The sequence below is a fragment of the Pteropus medius genome, unplaced genomic scaffold (assembly GCF_902729225.1).
Source record: "Pteropus medius unplaced genomic scaffold, Ma_sr-lr_union100, whole genome shotgun sequence".
NCBI classification, from domain to species: Eukaryota; Metazoa; Chordata; class Mammalia; order Chiroptera; family Pteropodidae; genus Pteropus; species Pteropus medius.
Genome location: NW_024350319.1, coordinates 9,445,202 through 9,468,817, shown reverse-complemented (window position 1 = coordinate 9,468,817; position 23,616 = coordinate 9,445,202). Strand labels below are relative to the sequence as shown.

Below are 23,616 nucleotides of genomic sequence, written 5' to 3'. Positions count from 1 at the left end.
TTAGTCCTAGGTTAGGCACAAGGGGTTCTCCACGTGGCCAGGTCTAGTCCACTAGACATTGGGGATGCAACTGAAACCCCTGGCAGGACTCAGGTGCTCCTTCCCTTTCCTTGTTTCTTGCCTTCTCTACTGGCAGAACTGGCTGAATGAAGGCAGAAGGTTATGTAACCTTCCATCTCCCTATCCACAAACATGTACTGGCACCCTATTGTGACACGGCTCACACCTGCCATCATCTCTCTAAGGACGCCTTGGAATCTCACACATAATAAAGCTTGATTTGTCTGCTTGGAGGTCTAGCAGGACAATGATGCATGGCACCGGTCAGGAGCAACTGGATTTGATCATCTAGGCCTGTGAAGCCTGAAAAACCTTATATGAGAATCCTTAAATCATCATTTGTCTCCAAACCCAAACATCATTCACATTCTATACCCAAGAGATAGTCAGGTTTGATTTTTGGTTCTTTAACTTGTTTCTATAATAATCCTAATTAAAAAGTCCCCACTCACCAAATCCCTGAGCTTTTTGCTATCTCTCTGGGAAACAGAATAAAATAAAATTGATATTCTTCATCGGCAAACTTATAAATTGAAGGTACAAATCCCTGCACTTATTAAATTTACCACTAATGCTACTAATCGGACCAAAAAAAAAAAAAAAAAAAAATGTCCTTTTTCTTAAGTTTGAAAAACAACTAAATCCCACCTGTTACAATCATACTTTTCCTGTCTATTTTCATTGACTCCGGCAGAACAGAAAACATGTTCATTGTACTCTTTTTAGAAGATTCTTCACTTTTGGTAAAATTATTTGAACATTTCTGGCCCCAAACCTTTCCTTTTTGCCAGTTTTTGCTTACAATAATGTCCTTTTCCGATTTGCTTTCATTTGCTAATAGATTTCCTTCTCTGATCTTTTGGTGTCACCTATGCACATTTACCTTCTAATTTCCTTCTGGTCTCAGAGACCTGTCAACAATTCACCTTATCCAAGACTAGAGGAAAAATTAAAATTATAAATCTAATAATGGTGATACTTTGAAGATTAAACTTCTGTCCTTTCAATATCCTATGCATATCTAACTCAGTTCTCTGACATTTCCATTGGCTTGAGCACTCACAAAATTCTCATCTTCCAACAAGCAAGGACACAGAAAAGATAAATGACAAAGAGATCAGGTTCCTAATAACATATTCATGACAGTTCCCTTTTGCATGGTCACGCGAAGTCTGTAAGTTAGGCTCAACATGTTACATTTCCAATTGGAATCCCAACATCTGAAGAAAAGATACCACCTATTTATTTATGAGCTAGCTATGATCACACTCATTCTGAGAGGTTCATGTTGGAGGGCACAAACAAAAGAATTGCAATGAAAACACTAAGGCCGATGCCTATATTTCTATTTCTTTCCTCCACCCTACATTAGCATCACATAGGCAATATAGGAAAAATGGAACTTTGTTAAACAAGAAAAATTTGTGACCATGTAAAGTCATGACAAGATGTATAGAGTTAACATTTCAAACCTATACTTAAGGCAGACCAAAAGGAACAAGACAGGGAGAAGGACTAGGCCAGATTCTCTTTTTATTCTTGATTTCTAGATGATATGGTAGGTCTTAATTGTTTGTGCCTTCTCCAAGTTGATGGGACAAAAGACACTGAATGGACCTCATGTCCCTCCCTGCTCGGGCATACATAACACTTCAATAAACTCTACCTGAGACTGTCTGAATATGAGTTTGTTTAAATATAACGGCTCTACTATAATATATGTTATAATATATATATATATTATTCATAATATATAATGTAATATATGAATAACTATGTATAATTCGGCTGATAAAGTAGTACATCAAAACTCAATGTGAGTTAGAAAGAAAAAAGTGGAGATTCCTCTTTTCAAAGAAAAACAAATTTTCAGTACTATGTAACATCAGCAAATAATATCATAGAAAAAAATAAAGCTAGTACCTAGCTCAGTGGTCTTACCACAGCGTCCTGGGGTGCTCTGGGGTACTATGGAGGCTCAGGAGTCACTGGGGGGCAAGAGGGAAACCCATGGAGGGAAGTGCCACTTCTGTGGGTTTCATAGGGTGGGTCCTCTATAAGATGCTGTTACAAGAATGATTCCAGTCCTTTAAAAAATTAGTTTGAAAATGTAGATAATTCCTCTGACTTAAGAAAAACCAAAATAAAGCTTTTCCCTGAGATATAAAAATTTGCGCCATTAAAAAATTTTTTTCTAGATGTCAGTGTGGCATTATTGATAAAGCTAAAAACTGACAATGATCTAAATATCCAATAATCAATAATTGGTATACACCTAGTATCGTGTTTTAGGCAATATTAAAAATGATATTGCAGTTTTAAACATTTTGACACTGGAAAATGTTCATAATAAACTTGTAGGGTTTAAAACAGATAACAAAAGATTAGCTATGGTATAATCTGCTTTTATAATAGCTATATATTTATTATATGAAGTTTCATGTATATATATAAAATATAAATATATATACAGAAATGAATATGTATATATGTCCATAAGCTTCTTATCCCCTTTTCCTCCCTTCTGAAATTCATCACAAAAGTTTAATATAACCAGTCTCTCAAGGCAGCACAAAAGTAAGGAAAGGAACTGAACAAACAAAGCCAGAACTCTTTCAGCAGGCAGAAGGAAAAAAAAGATGAGAAACACCCGTAATATAATTTTGTCTCCTGACACAAACTGATTATATACTGTTTCTAATCACTTCAGGTGACTCGAAGACATGGATTTTGGAATTAAAAAGACTTAGATGCAATGTCCTATTTTTTCCTTTTTCATTCTCCATGCACTCTACTTTCTCCATTAACCTTTCCTATCTTTTCCATTACTGTCTGAAGATATTTCTGGTGTCATCAATTAGGCTAACATGGGAACAAATGCCTTTCACAGCACCCGACACCTAGTATGTTCTCAGTATATGTTCCTTCCTCCCTTTCCTTACTGTAAATTGTGCCTAAAAACATGTTCATAGTCTTAAATAATAATAATGAATCTAAGCCACACGAATTAACATTTTCCTTGAAAACTCCTAAATAGGCAGTACAAGTCAGTAGCAAAGTGAGGTTTGGGGCTGTCCCAAGGACCAAACATTTAAAAATGAGAACAAGATGCTGAATAAACCCAAACCACAGCCAGTTTGTAGTTACTATTCTCTGGATCTGACTCCAGAGTTCTGGTTAAACAGAAGGGCGCTGTCTGTTGGCCAGGTTTCACTTTCCAGCACTTTTCCCAGGGATCTTGGCCCCACTTGAATTCCCATCTGTGTGCCTGTGAACACTGTGCTGACTGTGCAGATGAGGAGCACAGGCATGCTGCTGCAGTAGCTGGCACAGCCCCCCCCACCCCCAGCAGGCTGCAGGCATCTCAGCCCAGCCAGCTTCACTGCTGAACAGCGATCAGGGCTGCAAGCTGATGATACTTCCTTCAGAATGGTACAAAAAGAAAATGCGTTTTACAGCGTTCATTCACCCCTTTCTTACAGTAACACAGAATATAAACTCATAATTAAGTGTTTTTGTTTCATTTCGTTTTTTCCTAAGGCTTCTGAGAGAAAATTTGCAGACTCAAGAGAAAAATCCACACTGATTTCCAGGCAATATCTCAAGGCAATAACATCTTCAATTATAAAGAAAAAAGCTCACAGTGAGGTATCTTCACACAAATATCAGTTAATGGCTCTTTCATGTGGCCGATTCATGTGACTTTGGGTAAGTTATTAAACTTCTCTGTGCTTTAGCTTCCCGATCTGTAAAATCGGGCCATAACAGTAAATACTCAAATGGTTACTATGATAGTAAAGAGTCAAATTTATAAAATGCTTAGAACAGTATATGGCACAAAGTAAGCATTAGATCAGGATTTGATTGATAATATACTTATATACCACTGGGCCCAAGGAATAGACTTGGGTGAGGAGAAGGAAGACAATATTCAGTGAGCATCTATTCAGTTAGGTGATTTCATATATTACGTCATTTCTCTTTATGACCAACTCGGAAATGGGTATTATTGATCCTATTTTACAGAAAAGAAAAAAGGCTCAAATAGAATAAAGTTATTTGCCCAGTTTACACAGCTAGCAAGTAACAGCTGGGATTTGAAGAGGTTGATTTGAGTCCAAATCTTTATGCCACACATTGCGCATAATATTAATAATGTTGGTAACAGCTACCCCTTCTTTCATTCTCAATTCCATGCCCATTACTGCACTTAATTATTACAAGAATCCTTTGTGACAGTGCATAGAACCAGTCTCTACCAGTATCCATGGCTTATACAACTCAATCTTCTGTCTCTGGTGGCAGCAATAAAGGACTTGCCAAAAGAAGGTCATAATCCTTGCCCCTTACTGAAACAGTTATAAAGTTAGTTCCTAAAGTAGCATGCTAGATATTCATTTACCAAAAGTAATACATTCGGAAAGAACCATAAAAAAAATATAATCCATCAATGGAAAGGATGCAATCGAAGATGAAAACAGAGACATTTGAGAGCAGCAGTCTATAGAATTTCTTTACTTCATTAGCAATATATTTTTAATAACATATCCCTAATTTACTCACATGACAAGTAGACAAATACAACTGATAAAATAAAATAAATATAAATAGAAGTTCTGAAAAAATTTTCTAACATTCTATTTTGGCATCACTTGACTCAGAACTTAACAAATGGTAGAAAGGAAGAAGGGAGAGATAGGGGAGGGGAAATAAAGAGAAATGGAGGAAAGAGGGGAAGTGGAGGGAAAGGAATGGAAAAGATAATGACGAAGGAAGGAGCAGGGGGCAAAAGAGAAGAGGTAGGGAGAGGAAAGAAAGAGAGGCATGGAGACAGAAAAAATGTTTACTGAGTACTCGCTCCCTCAAAAAGCCTTATGGTAGGAAAACGTTTAGAACTTTTCCAGTCGAATAACCTATATCTCTACTGTGTTCTAAACTTGTATCTACGGAGAGGATCTCTATTAAGTTTTAGAAACTTTCTTACTAATTCTTCATATTTTGCTTTTAGATTCTGAGGAGACCCCAGCCTCTTTCCCGTTTCTTCTGTAACAACACCCCTGAAACTCCGGAGGCCTGTTGGATGGTGCAGGTTGATTGATAACCACTGTGTCTTCCAGCAGACAATTCCACCCGTGAGATCACAGATGGCAACATGACTTGCAGTAATTTTCTCACCAAAAAACACTAGGCTCAGGCATCCAGACCGTATTCAGCAGAGAATCTTTTCTAGTAGAATCCATAGAGGAGACTTTTCACAGCCATAAGCTTTTAGTTGAGTTGTTAACAGAGTTTTCCATCACTGACTGTGTAAGAAAATACTAAAAGGCTCCACACAGACTTCTGCTTTACAATTTTTAGATCCCCAGCCTGGCTATGTGTATCGAAATTCAGTCTAGGGGAATAACGCTGGTGATGTTTGCTATCTGCTATCTGCTTCCTCAGGTGTGTAGAAACTCTTCCCTGAGGAGCAGACAGCCTCCTTGGCCAGCAACAATGACAAGAGGAATAGAATAAAGTGCTATCAAACCTCTTCTGACTTTGGGTGGATGGAGTGTCACATAAGTTGGGCTATAGAACGGATCATCTATTCTGGTCATTGTACTCAGTGCTTAGAAAATTCTGAACATCCTTTTTGCCCATGGGAAAGGATAATGTGGATGAATAAAACCTTTTTGGAGTGGAAACTTACTTAATTTTAAATCTTGGCTTTGCCATAAACACATTAGCTGTGTGACTTTGAGCAAGTTACTTGGTTTCTCTACACCCTGGTTTCTTTGTCATTAAAATAGGAAATATAATACCTACCTTGAAAGGTGAGATTTGATAAGATCATGTAGTACAGCAGCCAAATATACTAAAATTACTTTTAAATTGCATTGCTCTCCCTTTATCTTTTCCTTCCTTCTCCTTTCAGATAGGTAGAAAAACTCTGTCATTCTTTGCCTCAAGGTTTGGGCTGGTCAAAAAGTAAGGGTGACCAAATATTAAAGGCTCTTGTCTTATGTAAACACTAAAGTCCACTGAAAAAAGAATGTCGAGCAATAGTTAGAGAAAATGTGATATTGAAATACACCATTCTTAATAGCAACCAAAGGCACAAAGACCTAAATAAGTAAAGATGTGGATAAAGACAGATAGAAGACTCACTGCTACAAAATTATAAAGATGTCAATTCTCTCCTAAATCTATAAATTTAATGTAACTCAATAAAAATATTGTAAATTTCCAAACCAACTACAAAAGTTATGCAGAAGAGCAAAGAGCTAAGAATGGCCAAGACATTCCTGAAGAACAAGGTACACGGAGTGGAAGGTGACAAGAGATTTGCCTAATCAGATTTAAAGCTTACTATAAAAGTAAAGGAGTCAATGACAGTGTGGTACTGACATAAAGACAGACAGGCCTAAAACCAGAAGTGAATCCACAACAGAGAATCCAGAAATGAATTTGCCCATATACAGAAACTTGACAGACAACAGAAATGCCACTGCAGATCATCGGGTAAAATAAATGGTGCTGAGACAGTTAATAGCCATAATCTGAAAATAAATGGTCAATTAAAGACGTGTGTGTGTGGTGTGTATATGTAAAATGAACTTGCAGTAAGAAATAATTTTTTTTAATAAGACACCAAAGTATAAATCATAAGGAACAGTTTGACAGATTTAAACATCTTTAAATTTTTTAAATCTGTTAAAAGACGTTATTTTAAAAAGTGAAAATATAAATTGCAAATTGGGAGAAGATACTGCAACGCACATAACTGTCACTGAACTAGCAAGAGGAATATATAGGAACTTCTACAAATCAACTAGAAGAGAACAACTCAAAAGCAAAATGACAAAAGACATGAAAAGATATTTCACAAAAGATGAAATAAAAATACCAATAAACAAATAAAAATCTCGATTTAATTAATTTGTCAAAAAAGCAAACTGAACTACAAAATACAATTTTCATGGGCCAATTTGACAACAATTTAAAATTCTAACAAAATCAAGTATAGAAAAAGATGTGGAACAATAGGATTTCTTATATACTACTCACATTGAAAACAATTTTATTGTATTTTAGAAAATAATTTCACATTATATAGTAATGTTAAAAATTGTACATGATCTCATTCAGTGATGTCATTCTTAAATATATACGTACATTTGAGAACCCCATTCACACAAGCACCAAGATGCACAAGAGATGTTTGGCAGCATTATTCATGACAGTCTCACACTGAAACCGACCTAAAGGTCTATCAACAGGAGAGAGATGAATAAACTGTAGTTTAATTATACAATGGAATGCTATATCACATTGAAAATGAATAAATAGATTCATCTATCAACACAGACAAATCTCATAAACCATGGGGAATGAAAAAAGCAAGTTACAGAAGAATACATACATATAGATGATATCATTAATAGAAAATTCAAAATCATGTAACAATAAACAATATATTATTTAGAAATATATCATATAGAGTAAAATTATATATAAAAGCAAGATTTCAATAAACGTGAAGACATCTTACCTCTGGCAGTAAGTGTGGGAGGCATAGGTAGGGAAGCCTTGAAGGGGCCTCCAGCAGAGCTGGTAATACTTTCCAAGCTGGGTGGTAGTTCCATGGGTTTGCATTATATTATTCTTCACATATCTTACATGTTACATATATTCTTTCACATGTATAGAGTATTTCAAAATAATTTAATGAACTTGTGGGATCTAATGAAGGCCGATAAAATGTTAGGAGAGGTTTGATGGAAGTTATTCTGAGAAGAGGATTCTTTAGATTCTGAGAATCTCTCTCTGAGAGAGCCAGCTGTCCCTCTCTCCTTCTGGAAGATGTGGTATATGAATATAAAGCCTGGAATCTCTTTAGCCATTTTCTCCCAGCAGAGGAATAGAGCTTAGGATCAATATCATATCACAGCCAACACAGCATAGAAACAGAATGAAACTGGTACCTTATGACACCGTTAACTGCTGAATCAAACCAGTCCTGAAGCTCTCACTACCTGTGGACCATCCAGATGTATGTTGGTAGATCTCTTTGTTGTTTAAAATACATAAATACAGGTGGGGGTAATTTTCTCAAATACTAGGAAAATAATCGATTAAAAATAAAATAATGCTAGATATAGATACTCTCAAGAAAAAGGAGGAAAAAGACTTTTGGGGCGGGTGGGGGAGAGAGAAGAAGAGAGAGAGAGAGAGAGAGAGAGAGAGAGAGAGAAAGGTAGGGAGAGAGGAAGAGAGGGAGTGTCAAGATGGGAATAAAAGATCTACACCCATCTCCAGCAGTGAAGACTCAAGTGTTGTTCAGGAAAGACCTCAGGATGGTTTCTAGGCACTGTCTGAGACAAGACGCAAGCAGTCAAGTGCAGCTAATGAGCAATGACTGGAACTTTGGAGCAGTGCTAACAGGTGCGAACAGAGCCCCAAGAAAAGCCAAGGTTATGCTTGCTGCCACCCAGGAGGAATGGGAGCTTTAAGAACAGGATTTAATATTTCAAAAAATGTGCTATTTCTTGCATATGTAAGTTAGTAGACCAAGATTCAAATCTGCTACATTGGCAAAGCCCCAACATACAATTTCCCAAAATAAGCTTTAGAAAACACTTAATCTCTGTGATGAAAGGTTTCATGTTCATATAGGTTTAGGAAATGTTGTATGATACAACCTTTTTTTACTGATTCATAATACACCTTAGAATATTAAAGTCCTACAACGAATCTTTCTCTGAATGCATTCAGCAATAAACTTTTCTAGACGAACCTCTATCACAAGCTGAGACACTGAAATTTCATGAAACACGTTTTGGAAAACATTGTCTCCACATAGCACAGGAGGTCAGCCTCCCTGTCTTTGGGGATGCAGTACTGTTATCCTCTCACTCAGACTACAAAGCAGAACTCTAGGCCCATTTATTGCAGTCTCAAAAAGTGACATTTTTTTTCATTTCCTAGGGAAGCAATGGCCTTGTGCCAGGTTTGAATTCACCACAAGATGAAGTTCGACATTCTTCAAATCTGAGTGCTTCTGCTGTCACAGTAACAAACTGTTGATGAAAATCTCTACCAGCAACTGTCAAATCACACGAGTTTTTCAAGTAAACAGTGCAAGAGCACTCTGGGAAAGCGTCCCCTTTTCTACACCCATCCCCTTAAAATGCCTATGTTTGTATTTACTGTTTCCTTCATAGAGTACAAACCAGACAGAGAGGACTGGGGTTAGTAGTTTTTAAATAATATCAGAATAATATTAGAATTTAATAACATCTGACATTCTTTTATTGATCAAAGAAGTTTGAGCTGAAGAAATAGCTTTAACACGTGTCTACTCAAGGTTCTTGAATTGTTTACTTGTGAATTCTTGAGGTGGAAAAATAAGTAATAGGAAAAGAAGCTGAGTAGAGGCAAGGTTGAGCAAAGTGAAATGCCTGAATTACTGAAGGTGGGAGAGGCTGGGGACAAACTCATGAAAGACTGCCCCATGCTTGCTTCAGGCCACTCCGCTGTTAAAGGAGTTACAAAGACAGATTTTGCCGCTGGGTCCTCTGACTTCACTTTGCATAGCAGGTGTGTTTTTAAAAGACTGTGGGTAAATTAGAATCTTGATAAATTGTTTAAAAATTTAATATGAGTTGGAATAGGTTCAGGGTATAGTATTATGTTGGAAAACTAAGATAAAACTTGCATATATATTGTATATATACATATATACACATACGTGCGCATGCACACACACACCACGAGTGCCCACATATATAATATATGCATAGTTTGAAGTTTTTCATTATTGAGAGATGATAATCAGGTAAAATTCCCTCTAACTAGGAAAATGTTTTACAAAGTTTAAAAAGAAAAATACTAACGTATTAACTATGTTTGACTTTGGATGTTATGATTATGGCTGGTCTTTTTCTTCCTTTTAGTCTTATGTATGCTCCAAAGTTTCTGTGATAAATGGGAATCTCATCTCTGAACCATATAACATGTCCCCACTGAATGAAGCAGTGAGGTGCCAATGGCATTGGAAATGACCAGGTATTTTTAACAATAGACCTCCTTAGTATATAAAGCACAAGGGTGGAACAAGGACCTATGTGTGTGGGGAGGTAAACTTCCGGGAACATCATTCCACATATGAATATTGGTGGATCTTGAGAGGATATTTAGATTGTTTCAAATTGTTCCTTAAGGTAAATAAAGCTGTGATATAAGCCTTTGTTCTAATTTTAGCTTTTTCTTTTTTATAATAAAGTCTCAAAAGTAAGATTAATGGATCGATGAATATTAATATCTTTAAGTTCTCAATGCATGTTGCATATTGCTTTCCAGACTGATACCAACAAATATTTATACCGAGAATGTACAAACAGATCTATCTTAATTTCGTAGCTTTAAGTATTAAAAATTTTATTTAACTTTTACCAATTTGACAAACAGAAAATGATGCCTCATTTTAGTTTAGTTTTCATACTCTTTGATGACTAGGAAGGTTATACTTTTCCTGTAGGTTTATATGCCATTTGTATTTTCTCTTGTGTGAATTGTTTTTCTTTTTAACTGCATTATCTTTTGATGTTTGGGCTTTTTTTCTTTTGAGATAGATATAAATAAATGTATTTATATATAAATTTTTTACATTAAGTTTATTAATCTTTTGTCAAATATGTATTGTGAATAGTTTTATGGTCATGTTTTAATTTTTTTTATGTGATAACTTGTTTTTTACTATTTTTTCTTTGCTTTTAAGCCTTCAAAATCCTTCTCTCTTCAGAGATCAAATATTCACTTAATTTCCTTAGAGTATTTTTTAAAGTTCATAAATGTCACTGAAAGAACTAAAGTGAACTCTTTGAACATTTTTAATTTTTTTACATATGGTTACATATACATATATTTTTTTTTTTTTTTTTTAATATTTTAACCCTACAGCACCTGGTCTTCCTAGGTGGTCTCCCATCCAAGTACTAACCAGGCCTGACCCTGCTTAGCTTCCAAGATCAGACAAGATCGAGCACGTTCAGGGTAGCATGGCCATAGACTGAACATTTTTTTAAATGGCCTCTCCTTTCCCCACACCTATCCCTTTTATCTGTTATGTAAATAAATACCGATCCATCTATCAAGTTGTCAAAAGTGAAGTATATAGGCTTCTGTTCCCATTTTATATCGGCTCTCTCTATTAGCCTTCCCTCACTGCAGTGTCCACCAGACTACTCAAGAGGCTGAGTGACCCCCATCCCCTCAACACACACACATAGACAGTCCCAAAGACATTTTGTGGAGTGGCTGGAAGAGGGAGGGCTTGCAAGTTAAGAAGATGACATTTGATGATAAAGATGAAAGAAATAGTAAAATGCATACATCATGTTGCCTGGGAGTGGGGAGCGGGGGGAGCATTCTACTTTGCTGCCGCTCTCTCAGAGAGTAATATTAGGTGGAAAAGCTATTCATAACTCAAGTACTGATGTAATGAAAGAACGCTGAACTGCAAAGGAGGAAGCCTAAGGCTCCAGTCCTGATTCTGACTCTAATGACTTTGGATAAAGTCAATGAATTTCCTAGGACCTTGGATCTTTCATCTATAAAACGAAGGTCTTAACCATTTCAGCATGCAGTTGGGAAGTTCACAGGCCAATTGTGCAAATACATTTAGTTTGGCTCACATGGTGTTTTAATTATTGTTTTAAGGTACTAGGGTATATAGCATTCTGTTTCTAAAAGCCCCTATTGACATGTAGTTAGTTTCACCCACTTAATGTTCTATACCTGGCTTCAGAAGAAGTCTAAATGATACCTAAAGCCCCTTCCTAAAAATTTATCCAGTCTCTCAGAAATCCATGTTAATTGTTATCTTCAAAATACACTGGACTCTAACCACTTCTCACCACCACTGCTGCCACCACCCTGCTCCAAGCCACAGACATCTCTCGCCAGAATTATTGCAATGGCCTCCTAATAATAGATCTTCATGCTTCCATTCTAGCTCCTCTGTGTCTTTTCCCAGTAGAAGCAGCCAGAGTAGTCTTGTTAAGGCATAAATAAAGTCATCACTCAAACATCATCGAATGAGGGGCACCTACTCCGACCACCCTGTTTTATACAGCAATCTCTTTTCCAATGTCCCCCTCTCACATACTATGTAATACAATTCTGTGTTGTGGATTTTGTTTTGTTGTTGTCTGTTTTGTTCCACTAGAGCAGAAGATCACAGTCGACACACATTTTTGTTTTGTTTAGTGGTGGCTGCAGCCGCAGTGCCTGGAATAGAGCCACACACAGAGGGAGTAAGAGTATTCGATAAATAATTGAATAATTACGAATTTATGGAGCTCCTCCTAGAATGAGTTCTTCTTGTTCTACGAAGTAATATCAGTTAAGTGTCATTTAAAATGAAGATAGGATCCTGTCTTCTAACTTCTGTTATAGCAAACCACTTTATACGTACTCTACAGTTTGGAAAATTCTCAGCAAAGAAGTCACTCGCCAAATCAATGAGGGTTGGAGAGATATTCATGTTATAAGCAGATTAGTCCTTTATTAAACACAGTCCACAAAGACATGAGTTCAAACAGGAGAAAGACTTCTTTTCCACAGCCACGAAGTGAGGAATCAATATGAGAGTCAATTTATAAAACAAACAAGGCAGCCAGTCCCAAAAAGCAGGCTTGGGGATGCTCATATGAAATAGGTCAAAGTTACATGATATCATCCATGTTCTTTGAGCCCATCATCCCTCAGGGCCATCTCCAGGTCTGTTTGCTGAATTCAAACACGCTGACAATAAGATCTTTTGTTTCTCAGGAGTAACACATTCTCTTTCAAAGACTAGGAAAGGTCAAACCTGCACCCACCCCTGCCGGAAACCTGAGTTGCTTGCAACAGCTTTCGGATAAATCTCTTTCAAGTGCGGACTGAATGAAAACAAGCTCCCTAGCAAAGGCAACCACCTTCACCCAGATGGAGCTCCCCCTGCACCTGGGGTTTCTGCCTGCCTGTCAGGTTCTTCCCTTCATCTCCCCACCTTTCATCAGTTAAGGGTGTGGTTCAAGTAACTTTTTGATTTCACAGACCCACGCAATCTAGAAATAAGAGAGATCGGAGGAACCATTCTAAGGTTGCCAACTTTTAACTGTGTGAAGCAAATGCACTCTTTCTAAAAAGACCTCAGCAAGATAGGTTGACATACTTGCAGGAAATAGTAGGTATGTAATCTCAACATAAATTTAATGATTTTAATTTATGAAGTACTTGTGGGTTTTGTTGTTGTTGTTGTTGTTGTTTTCACAGTATGAGCTATATAGGTCAGAGAGACTTTCTCAGGAACCAGCATTTGGGGAGCATTGATGTCTGTACTCCTGAATCCTTTATCCGGAACGATAAAACCTTAGAGTGATTCTGATACCGGGAAGCACGGCTATAACTCTGACTTGACACTTTACATAAGAGCAAAAGAGAGGAACTTGGCCTAGCTGGGTTTCAGGCACACATACATTGAAGGTCCCCTCTAAGTCACAGCACTCTAGAGTAGTTAGAATCTGGGAGAGAAGACAGCTCATTAGTAAGGTCCTGGATTTTAGGGGATGTATTCACAGTGGATGTGACACAGGCCAGGGTCCTTACAGAACTAAGCAACTAGCTTTTCTCCTCCAATAGCTTTTGCTGATTGGCAAATGGCACTTGGTAACTGACCAAATATGAGTGGCCTTATACTGAGAGGGCAGTGGTAGGATAGTCAATCCCATTATAACTGGATAGCTACCAAATAAAACTTCAAAGCAGACAGTGCAAACTGGTGGTGCGTGGGCTGAATATGGCAGCCAAGTATTTTGGGGAGAGGAACTTAAGAATATGTACAATATCACACACACACAATTAGTTGCCTATGTTTAAAGATTGTGATATTTACTTAAGACTCTGGCTTTATTTCTTTATTTCTGAATATTCTTGAAAAATTTAAAAATTTGGCAACGATGAGCGCTCATTCCAGCGTGGTTACCAGTGCAGTGCCTAGAGCTGTGCAGACAGGCCATGCTCTCTTCCCTGGGCTGAGTCATTTCATTAGCTCCCTGGAAACTGCAAGCATCTGCCTTGACTCCCTGACTTAAGGTGTGGAAAGTTCTATAATTTATACTCCGCCTTATCCCTAAAAAGATGGAAAGAGGCCTAGAAGAGATAAACAAGGAGAAATGGGAGAGGAAAAGAAAGAGTGCAGTGAAATCAAGAATAGGGTCACAAGTCTACAGTGTCCACTGCACAATTCTATATACTTAGCTGGAGACGGGCAACAGATTTGGTTCCACTTCTTCACAACTGACCTTAATTTAAAGCCTGAGACCTAAATAAAGTCAATTTTTCTCCCCGTAGTGAAAAATAATCTTTCTATTGTAACAACATTAAATCCCATTAAGCAATTAAACATGAGACAGCACTACAAAGCACCAAAATGTGTAGTATTGGTGACAAAGTGATCTAGGTGGTCCCTTGAGGGAAAGGGGTCCAACAAAGGAGCCCTCAACTGGGCCTTGGAAGATGGGCACAACACAGCCAGGCAAAGCACACCACAGGCTGTATAAATGAAAACACAATTGCATCAGAACAAAAGGAGAGTGACAAAGTCATTCAGCCATCAGATACTGCCTTAAATTTCCAGCAGCAATACTTGTCTTCCTGAAGTATTTTCTTTATTTGGGTTCTTATCAAACTATGGGAAACACTAAGCTAGTTAAAAACGAAATGCCTCTTAGAGTGTAGTGCATAAGTACCTCAGCTTTGTGACTTTGGGACCTAATTTCCTTTCCTCTCTTCAAATCGGATCGCTTGTGCATGGTTTGACTAACTTGTTTGGTATGAGGGCTGAAGGGAAGGTTGATTGCCACCAAGCCGGGTCAGCAAGGGAAGGGTCCCATTCAGAGAGGCAGTCAATTGTCCTCCTGGCTCTGACACTCCAGCACAGTATATTGCTTTTGCTTTCTCCCTCTCTTAAACCTGCATCAAGCATCATCAAGACAAATTCTAGCAACTACTAGACAATCCCACCAACATTTTTGCATGTGGCTGATGTAGAGTTTTTTGTGGCCCGAGTGAAATTAATGGCAAATCCATTCAGCAAAGTAAAACAAATCATGAATTAAAAAACAGCACCACTACTACTTCTTGGTTTATTAGTGGAGAAATATATATTTCGTGTATTTTCTTCAGTTCAATATCTTATCTGTATCAAAATGAGGAACAATGAGCTCTTCACATCAATAATGGAATTTCAAGCAGCCATGGGGATAGAACTATGATTTTCTTCCCTACATAAATGGAGATCTATAAGTTCTACAAGGAATGGATTCTTTCCAGACGAATCAATTAAAAAATTATAAAGCATTTTGATCGCTGAGTCAGATGGACACGAGAAGATCACGTACTTCCTCCTCTCCTCTCTATATTGCAGAGGGTAGAAAGCTGAAATCGTTTTTCATAAGATATTGACTACATCCTCATATCAAAGCAGCCACAGTCATTACAGAGTCTGCCAGTTTTTCTGTAAGGAACCCTATCTGGGGAGGATTTACAAAACACTGGCTGCTTTCGATTCACAAAGAGCTAATTTTAAAGCTGAGGTCTCAGTTGCCATGCATTCATTTCTTTTGTATATCACCCATAGATAAAAGCCATTACTTAGGTCTCTGACCATCAGCATTTTACAAAGGTGATAATTGAGATAATAGTCTACTTTCTTCACAAAATACGTATTTTTTTCAAATCTGAGAATTACGAAGATCAAGTTCTTATTCAGCCTCAATACAGACCTATTTTCCTTCAGAATCTTTATTTTCAGTTGGGCTATGAAGAAAAAGTGGTAAAAGCATATTAAAGGGAATGCAGGTGCTCTGGTATGGAGCAGCAAAGAGGGAAACTGAGGGGAAAATACAGTGAGGAATACAGTTCTGCCTGGTCCGACTTTGGGCAGCAGAACAGAGCTTGGGAAGGGCAGGGAGGGAGGAAACAGAACCGGCAATGCAAGATCCTAAGTGAAGCAGACCAGTGACCAAGTCCAGAGAGGTCAGTATCAGCTGGAAGGAGGAGGCAGATAGTTCCACGGGTCCATCAAGTAAGGGGGTCGTGATCAAGGGGTTGGGCCTTGAGGACCCATAATCTGGAGAAGATAACTGGGGACAAGGGTCGGAGACCTGAGTCAGAGACGTCATGATGTAGAATAGATATCTTAACAAAGGCACTGTCTGAAATTGTCCTATAGTAGTCTTGAGCTAGAAATAGAGTTGGGATTCTGTAAACAGACTCGAGACTTGGCCAAAATTGGAGAGCTGGCTGGAGCAGAGTCAGCTGGAATTGCTGCCTCCCCACTCAGTTCTCTCATCATTCACCATGCTGCCTCTCAGTGAGACCTGAGCATGGTCCTACATGGGACACAACCCAAAGAAAATGCTTCCCTGGGCCATTTGTGGCTGGTCCAACAGAAGAGCTGAGCTTGAGATTGTGGGTGATCACAGAAGCTACCACATGGCTGGAGAGGCAAAGGAGATGAGAAGTCAGGTAGTTTCCAACATTCTAAGTTTTTCCTGCCCTCGGTGGGACATGAAGAAGCACAGTTAGTGGCTGGTATGCTCACAGGAAAGTGGAGGCCAGATGCTCAGATGGGTGGCCAGAATCAAGACAGAGCAGGGAGATAAGAACTGGAAATGGCTGGAGCAGAGTCAGTTGGAATTGCTGCCAGTTGTTAAACAAGGTCCTAAAAGCAACCAAGTCTTATCCTCTAGGCTTTATAGGGCCTTGCCTTCACTGGTGGGAGGCCACATCTGCTGTCCCAGGAGCCTCTGTTCCACATCTGATGATGAGAACAAGTCAAGCAGGTCTTAGCCAGGAATGCAAGGTCTGGTCCCAACAAAACAGAAGCTTCAGGCTCTACTTCCTCTGAGACAACTTCCTTCAAGACCCAACATCTTTTTGGAACAAAGGCAGAAGTCCTGGGAACTTAAAGGATCTACAGTCATCCTGATGCTGAGGAAGAGATGTTTGGGGAAGTAAAGCCTTAGGCTCCCAGGAAAGGGAAGTGTTCAGGTAGTGCTCTGCCTCCATGCCTGCCTTGTCTGTCATTGTGTTCTCCGCTAGGAGACAGGTTTGCCAGAGAGAAGGTACCCGATAACGTATGGTGAATGAATAAATGAATTCTACAACATCCAATTTTCTACTACTAGCTATTTTCAGTAAGTTAAGTGATCCCTGAAAGTTACAATTTCTTCTCTGAAAAATTGAAGGCATTTGACCATAACCCAGAAAAGTTTGGAGAACTCATTATACAGCCCATTTGCTTAGAACCTCAAGCCTGTTTTCTCCAACTATAATCAGCAGACCATCTACCTGTAAAACTGCAGATTTCTGGAGTCTAACCAGACCTACTGCACCAAAACTCTTGGAGGAGGATGGCTGTGAGCACAAGAATCTGAAACTTTCATAAGCACTGCAGGTGATACTGAGCACACAATAATTTGAGAAACACAGATACTCAGATTCACTGAAAAATTGTATATTCTAGGCTCTAAGTTTATATACTTTCATTTAATCCTTATAATTACCTTATGAAGGTAATTATATAAATGAGGAAACTGACTTGAACAAGATCACACAGCCAGTAAGTAGTTGAGCCAGGATCCATCCCATGTCTGCCCAAATCCAAAACACCTGCTCTTTCTGTGGCATAAGTTCGATGAACATCAGCCACAGAAAAAATAACAAATAGAATGCCCGGTGTCCATTTCAGCCTTAGTTTAATGTTGATGACACTATATGCTCGTGGTGAAGAACTGAGAGGAAATATGATTGCATTTGTGGACACTTATGTTTACACAGCTTATCAATGTGAGAAGCAGTAGAAGCAGGAAAATAAGGATGTTAGCAACATGGAAGAACTATGCAATGTTTGTGCATTGAAGTAAAATGTTACAATTGAATTTCATAATCTTGATTTAAAATGGTTAGCAATGCTGGGTCATTGTGCTATAACATGCTTGGAGCATGACATTGTACCAATATTACCATGACCTGACTACAGGTAACCTTGATGGCCAATGCAGCCATCACTGGTCTTGAAAGAAAATGAATTGCAGGGGAAAAAAAATTACTCACTGAAAGCTGCCACGTCAATTTTTAATTGTGCTTACTCTAGCCAAAATGGCTTTTTTTTTTTCTTCAAAGCAGTTGTCAAAGACAAATATCACCTACATAAGCAACCTTGGGGCAAAATGGCACTAAATTTTGTCTTTTGCATGTGTAAATAGTCTCTTGATGTTCCTGAAAGAGCTAATTGGCTTCATATAACAAGAAATAGGTAATTTATTTTTTTGTAATCCAGAGGGATAAGGCCACTCACTCCTTAAATGCATCACTGGGTTATCAAGGTAAAAACACTTTCAAGTAATATAATCTACTAGAAAAGGCACTAGAATTAACAGTTCAGAGTTGTGGGCCATGGTTTCATCAATAATCAATTTAGTGTTTTTAGGACCTTAAAAGACTTCTTCATCTTGTTTTAATCATCTTATACAATATCTACTGCTACTATTTCACAAGAGTTTAATGAGACTTTATTAATTCAATAAATATGAAATAGCTTTGAACACCTAAGTTGTTATTCTAATGTGATGAATAAGGATCATACCTGGACAAGATCAGGTTTAGGTTTGAATTCTAGGAGCTCCTGGCACTCTGTCCCACCTCCTACCGAATACTCCACTATAAGCTATTCTATATACAATCTGGAAGGATGGATTTAAGTAAGTGATTCCTGCAAAGTACTTTGAGCAACTCACAGAAAGAGACATTTGAAGCACAAATTATTATTTTTATAGAAGATATTACAAGAGTAGGGCAGCAGTTACCACAATTACCATTCAGTGAAGAATCTCCTTAAGTGCATATAGCAGATGTGCTTGGTGAACCGAAATATTTTCATGGGTCTTAAAAGTTTAAACTAATAACACCTATCTAGTTACTGAAGATAATTTGATGGCTATAATATATATAGATAGATAGGTTCATTATAACAAATGAATTCAGTGCAGTATGAAGAAAAATTCAAGCTACTACTATTATGCTGATGTGGCTGCCTAGAGCTAGGCTCAACTCCCTCCTGACACATTCTCTTGTGTGTTCTAATAGAATTTCAGACTATTACTTAAGTAAATTTCCTCATCCGTAAAACGAAAAGGACAGAGGTAATCTTTGTGGTTCCTTCCAGCTCCACAAGTATACAATGCTTTCTGTGTGTTATACAAAATAACAATGGTATTGCAATGGTATGAGATTGCAAGATGCCACACAGGCACAAAAGCTAATCAACAGGTAAAAGATAGAAAAAGAGCACTTCACAGACACACAGAAAGGTATCTTGACTTTGGTTTAGTGAGCGATGCTAACCCATCAACAGAAAGGAAATGTCAACTGCTGTGGATATGCATTAGAGAAATGTGATACTCAGAAGGGCGAAATGTGTTTACCCAGCAGTGACCAAAAGAATGAGACACTGAAGCTGAGAAAACTAAACCAATTCCATTACCAGAAAGGTAACTGCTATTGTGAGGTACGAATATTGTGTCACTTTCTCAGAGCTTTGGTACCACATGCCTAAATAGTCTCTTTTCTTTGTTGACCCCATGCTCACCGAGTACCTTCTGATTAACAATACAGTTTCCCAGTAACCTCAATAAGAGAATAAGGGAGGAAGACAGAAGAGGTGACGTGACAAGGGAGCACAGAGAGCCTCTGGAATAGGAATTTAAAATGTGATGCCTCTATAAAAAGGATACTGCATAATAAGTTACCTCTGTTTTATAGATCAGTCATGATAATATCAGCATATAATATTTATTGAGCACTTGCTCTGTCCCATACATGGGCCCATTTAATCAACAAAGCATCTTACAAGGAAGATCACATGCTAATAGGAGGAAACTGAAGCTGAGAGAGATTAAGTAACTTAACCAAGGACACACAGTTAAAAATAGCGAACAACTTGAGCCATAACCTGTATATCGTTCTCTCAATTTAGTTTTTATGAGGCATAGACTGAACTGGGTGACTTGAAGATAACCATTTTCAATACTCACAAGATTGAAGATCAGATCTGGAACAGAGAGGTTCAGCTAAAATGCTGTTCCTGAGAACCCCTGCGAGAGGCATTCCTAGAAAATATCCTTATAGATATGACCTTCCGATGACCTTCAGACTACCTTATAACCCTGGTCCCATTGAGCTTCCAATAAAAAGAAGTGCTTCCTCATTTAGGACATGACAGACATCACTCTGAGATGTTGGGGAATACCTCCTGTTTATATTCTCTAAAGTTTTGAAAGGAAATAAGAAATGTTTGGGTGGGCCTTTCCAATCTCCAGGGACAGGTGACAACCTGAAGGATGATCAATCATGTTCCCCACTCCCCCAAATCCACTCCTGGATGACGGTCTAATTACTACTGTTTATTTAGGTCCTATCACGTTTCTCACATTTGCCGTTCTGATTCTACTGTCAACTCTCTCATCCCAGATCTCCATACCTCACACCTACTGACTGCAACAGCCTCTTACTTGCTTTCCTTGCATCCAGGTTTTTACCATCTCTACTTCAATCTACACGAGTAGCCAGACCAGTCTCTTGAATATTGTTTTTGTCTTACCTCAACTTAGTTAATCCAAAGTAATTACAAATTTACTGCTTAGATGATCCAAATATTAATATCAAAGAGGCATCGAAATCGACAAGACAATACTCTCCTCTTTAACCTCCTGTATATCCCTCTTTTATTCCTTTAAGTATTATAGTAAATGTTCTCATATCTTCATAAATACAAATTTCCACAAAATTGAGCCCAGTCACACAGTTGCAGCAGCATGGCATGAAATTAGTATGCTGGCTCTGGTGTTGGGTAGAGCTGGGTTACAGTCCTGGTCTCACCAAATGAGCTCGGTATAGCTCAGTGAGTCTCAGTTTTCCCAACTATAAGATGGAAATAATGAGGGTATATTACTTTCAGGATTGTTGCGATGATCAGGGAATAGTTGGTTAAGAATGCTGGACACATTTTTCTGATATATAGTAAGTATTCAATAAATATTAGCTATCATCATATCATCATTATTACAGAAATATGGCTTAGTGTTTTAGAGCTCAGATGTTGGAGTCATAAACACATGACTTGGGAAAATAAAAACTGAGAGGCAAGGTCTCTATAAATTTTATCGTCTTCTTTACATACAGAAAACATTTCCTTGGTAAAGCTATTTAAACAGTGAAGGTTCTCCATCCCAGACATGCTTGAAATGTGGTTCAGCAATTGTTAGAATAAAGATATAGGAAAAAAGAGGCAAAGAACAGCCAGAACAGTACTAACTTTTCAAATCTCTTTGATCGACAAATATTTATTGAGTCTCTACTATGTGCCAGGCCAGAGATGAATGAATGGCACAGTTCTACCCTCAGAGAACTCACGTCCCAGTTCTAGTTAAAGGGCATTTTTGCTGGGCGCTGGCAATACGGTTGCTCCTATTGGGTAGCACCTGCTTCATGCCTGCCTCTGTGCTAAGCCTGCCACACGCATTGGTCTTCTGAGTTGTTCCTTGAGAGCAGCACAATTTCTCTTGTTTTTCATATGAAGAAAATGAGACTTAAGAGAGATTTTATGGCTTGTCCAAGGTCACATAGCAGGTGGGTGATAGGGCCAGGAAGGACCAGGCTCTGGCTGACTCTACCATTGGGATTGTGTCTCCTATTGTCCAAACTTTGCCAATACTCAATTTTTATCACATAGCAGTTGAACTGCAGACAGCAGCAGCTTTCAAATGGAAAATTTCACTTATTGGCAAAAACATGGAATAACATGAATGCCCATCAAGAGAATGATTTAATAAATTATGGTATATCCAAACCATAGTATGAAGCCATTAAGACAGACACATATGTGTTAACCTAAATAGATGTTAATGGTATGTTGTTAAGTTAAAAAAAAAAAAATCTCTTATAAAAAAAAGATTGTTAAATGAAAAAATGAGCCCGAGGGGAATAAGAAAGAGATGGACAGACTAAGTTTAATGTGAGTCTATACCTAATTTTCTTTACACCTGTCCTCATTTATCTACAAACTAAAATATCCTCTCAGCAGAAACTGTACCCCAGAGACATACATGAACAAGTATAGAAAAGCAGTTAAGAGCAAGCTTTGTAGTCAGACAGATCTAGGTTCATATCCCATCTCTTGACCTACTACCCGTAACCTTGGGTAAGTTACTTATCTCTGAACCTCAGTTGTTTCTCAACTACAAAATGATGCCACTATCCTACCTCCTCGGGATGTTGTCCTGATTGAATCAGATAACGTAAAGAAAGTAGTGAGCACAGTACCTGGCATATAGCAAGTGCTCAATAACTGGTGACTATAACATTAACTATTATCTAATTGCCTTAGAGATCAGCCTCTGCTAAAAACAGAAATCCTTCTGCAGATTGACATTTAAAAGGCCACCACCACAAAGAATATGCTAAGGCTTCCAGGAGGGTACTTGTGAAAGCGTGGGCTGATGAATAAATGACATTTGATTTTCTATTCCAGCATCTTTCAATTTCAACATTTTCTGATTAGGCAGCCACATGGTACTCTCTAGTTGCTTGGCTTCTATCCCACATTTTAAAACCAGAACTATTTCAAATGGGAAGCATGTCCCCACACTTCCTGCTTGCCTTGATCACAGATCACCCATCGGTCTTTGAGTTCTAAGGCTCTGAATCAGGTAATTAGCTCAATGAACACAGCTCAATTATTCCATGTTTCAGTAAGAAAAAGAAAGAAGCAAAATGAGAGCAAGAGAGTGAGAAAGGAGGACAGACAGACAAGTCTCCATTCACCCTCTGGGGTTCCACTGTAGGCTCTAGAGCAGCCATATGAATTAAGGAGAAAATTTTTAATTTTGGAAAGAGGTTTCTAGGTTTTTGGGCAACTCAGCTGCTTTGTAAACCAGAGCAAATAAATACAAGCTTATCAACAGTGAAAATGCTACTGCCCAAATTTAATTAAATTCAGCTTCAGTGTGTATACTCAGCACTAGCATTTTATATAATGATATCATGAGAGGTGTTACTGTCAGTACTATATAGGTCAGGCTACCCATTTCACTTACAATTTCTCCACTGCAATCTATGGAATGCTGGTTGCTTTAAAACTATTTAAAAGAAGCCACTGGTGTTAAATTATGAGCTTATTCAAGAGAAAAGGACTTAATTTTAATTAGAGAAGGGTGATAGTGGTCGTGGTGATAACGGCTAACATTTATTGAGCACTGACTCAGTGCCAGGCACTCTACTGAGTGCTTCACCCAACAGTGCATGGGATAGGTATATCACATTAAACACACTAGAAGAAGTTAAATAACCATTCCCAGGCAATGACCAGCCAGGATTTAGACCCAAACAGCCTCTCCTCTGAGCCCATGCTCTTACCACTACAATTTAGGTCTCCAAAGTCCTTAGTCCCTACTGTATCCAGCATTTGAT

At 38.2% G+C, this 23,616-nt stretch overlaps 1 protein-coding gene and 1 pseudogene across 10 annotated transcripts in view; both read right to left on the bottom strand.

Moving 5' to 3' along the window:
- Positions 1 to 23,616, bottom strand: part of ST6GALNAC3 (ST6 N-acetylgalactosaminide alpha-2,6-sialyltransferase 3) — a 478,754-nt gene that overhangs the window by 301,036 nt on the left and 154,102 nt on the right. The gene's annotated exons all lie outside the window — the stretch shown is intronic.
- LOC120583584 (uncharacterized) lies at positions 10,993 to 11,111 on the bottom strand (annotated as a pseudogene).